The sequence below is a fragment of the Brachycentrus maculatus genome, unplaced genomic scaffold (genome assembly GCF_059751285.1).
Source record: "Brachycentrus maculatus isolate JH-2025_06_01 unplaced genomic scaffold, ASM5975128v1 h1tg000514l, whole genome shotgun sequence".
Taxonomy (NCBI): Eukaryota; Metazoa; Arthropoda; class Insecta; order Trichoptera; family Brachycentridae; genus Brachycentrus; species Brachycentrus maculatus.
In genome coordinates this window covers 577,235-580,346 of record NW_028281260.1, presented here as the reverse complement: position 1 = coordinate 580,346, position 3,112 = coordinate 577,235, and positions in this window count along the sequence as shown.

Here is a 3,112-nt window from a genome sequence, read left to right as displayed (position 1 = left end):
ATACATGTTAATTTATTTTATACAATATAATATATTACATTTGACATTACGAACATACATAATTCATTTGGTTATCGTATACGTACGTGCTATCTGAATGTAATAATAGGTATTAGGCTCCATTTTGTTTTATAAAATTTCGATACGAAAACTAATTTAATTTCATTTATTTCGCAATTATGATGACACCAATAAGATCATTAATTTTTTTAACACACTGTCGCTAAAGTTTTCTCTTTTGTTGCTTAATTTATTTGAAAATAATCTCAGCGTTTCTGAGAATTAAAATGACTTTCACAAAGTTCCACATTATTTTAAATAAATATTGAATTTACTGGAAAGTTTAAGTACTGGTTCATTTTAAAATTGTTATTCTAAAATAATTTTAAGTGAAATAAATTATGGAACATATTATTTTAAATTGAATTTAATGTAAAATTACTCTTGCAAAAGTCAAAAGTTTAAATGTCAAAAGTCGCAAACCCACAATCACAAACCAATTTTCAGAAATTATTTGAGAAAATCTATGGCAGCCATTATATTATCTCTTAACACATCCCATTTGTAGTACATTTTACAGAAAATATTTTCTACATTTTGTACATTAAATGTAGGTATATACAAATTCCCTTGTCTCACTTATAAAGTATTGATAAACACGATACAAAGAATCATTTTTTAAAAAAAAACAGGATACATGTCGATTTTTTTTCATATAATATTATCAACATTTTCTGAGAACTTAAATAAAATCCTCGAAATAATAACAAATATATTAGATAATTTATATACCTTTACAAACAAGTAGGAACAAGAAAACAACTTATCAGAGAGTATATTTACCTAATCGGAAGATTTTCATAATACACATTAACTGATATATTTGGCACAATAAATATTAATTTAATAAATTGCTAACAGTGCACCAATGAATTAGAAGAACCTTTAAAGCACAAAACATTTTTTGTAAAACATGATATAAAAAATACCGATGCGCGATCAAATAATAGTATACGTACATTGTTTAGAAAATTTAGGAAATTCTGGAATGATTAAATTTTACATTAAAAATTCGAACTGATTTTTGTCTTCCAACAAATTCTGCAAATATATCGGAACCTCTCTAACATTTTGCAGAATGGCCAGAAGAAAGGGCGCAATAAACACAGTATTAGAAAACGTTTGGATAGATCGTGAAAGTTTTATTTATTTACATTTGTGTATACGTATATTGGTAAATAGGATCATATTTTAAAACTGATAAGTTCAAACTATCCTTTTTAATTATTCACATTATTTTCCCATCAAATAAGAAACATTTTTTCGGAATAATTATTTAGTTTCAAAATCTTCTCACAATCGAATCTCAAACTTGTGAAAAAAGAACAAAAAGGGCAGTTTTATCTCGTTCTACTTTCGCAAGTTATTTCTTTACGTTTTGGAATAACTATTTGTATATCGGCAGAGTTTTACTTTAAAAATCCAGATTCGTACTTTATTAGAACATTTAATCAGTCCAGTCAAGGAATAAAATTATAAAGTATTTAACAATTATGAACACTATCACCTTACTTAATCCACTGCCTTATGATGGCGCCAATCCTACGGTACATTATGTCATAGTGCGGCAAATGTAACTAATTTCATTTTCACATATTTCTCTAAATCCTTCCACAAAATACCAAAGCAGATCCTTCGAGTCCTGAAAACCTTTCGAAATACCTCTCCGTCTTGATTTGGCACAAATATTTGGCTGTTGATGGAATATTAAACAATACTGCTTGGATTCTCTGTATTGCTTATTTCACCGCCTAGTGAAAAATATCTTACAGGTATTTTTAAAAAAATATCGTTTATTTCAAATTTCCTACGTCTTTATAACTAAAGTGATCACTTAATAGGAGAATATGTCGACTAACAAATATGATTTCCGTAATACAATGTAATTCGTAGATGAATGATCTAACGTTTAAATATTTTGAGCAAGAAACATTGTCAATTTAAATATAATAAAAATTATTTTACATATGGTTAATTGATAAAGCACAAAGTACAATTTTACTGTATTGCTCTATGTCAAATGTGCTTGTAAGTGAACCAAAAGTATTATGTGTTCATGGAGTCAATAAATAATAACTGACAATTTCTCCAACTAAGCGACCAAAATAATTTATCACATTTCTTGCCACACAATTCCAATCTTCAACTCATTCGACAACCCAATTCGTCTTCCTTCCCTCAATTGCCGCACTATGACATTGACTCGCAAATGCCATGTAAAATTGTTTTATATTCGTATCTAATATAGACCTACATGTGACAATTTTCCAATGAAAAGTTTATTTTTCATTATAATATTCATGCGTGTATCCTAGAACTTCCATACTATTAAAATTTGCACATTTGTGTGGACCTATCATGACATCATTCTAATTTATGCGTACTTGAAAAATCCTGATTGAATCTATTTTTATAGAGCTGTAATTATAGTTTTTTTTATATACATACACAAAACCTCATATGTTGTATATCTCTTATCATATATGTTTGTCAATTCAGGTTCAACCTTTTGATAAAGAATTCCTATTCAATATGTTTCTCAGTTTTTTTCGATAACTATGTATTTAGGTTGGGTACATCAATATGAATGTATGTTTATATTTTTTAAACATAAAAATGCAAATTTTTTATAGTTTTTAGTGGTATTTTTTTATAACTTAAAGCACGTTCATCATAAATTAGCATTTAAGCAAAGAAAAGTTGGTTTTGAATCAGAAAAAAACCCTAAAATTTATGATAAATTAAAATAGAATTTTTCCAAAAAGTAAATGATCTGATTCCAACAGCCATTCTGTTATTTGGGAAATAGTGCGGAAATATGTAAACATGAAGGAAGAACGCTCGAACGTATGAAAGGAAGTGAAAGTAGAAGAATGATTTTCCAAGATGGTGTTGTCTAGACGTCCTTTCATAGGACCACACAATATCTCACCCTCATCAACAAATCTTAAGCGAATAGTTCCATATTTATTCATTTACATGTCATAACAGAAATATCTATACAAAATTTTCATTAATTTGCTTTTAGTTACTATTTATTTACCTTATATAA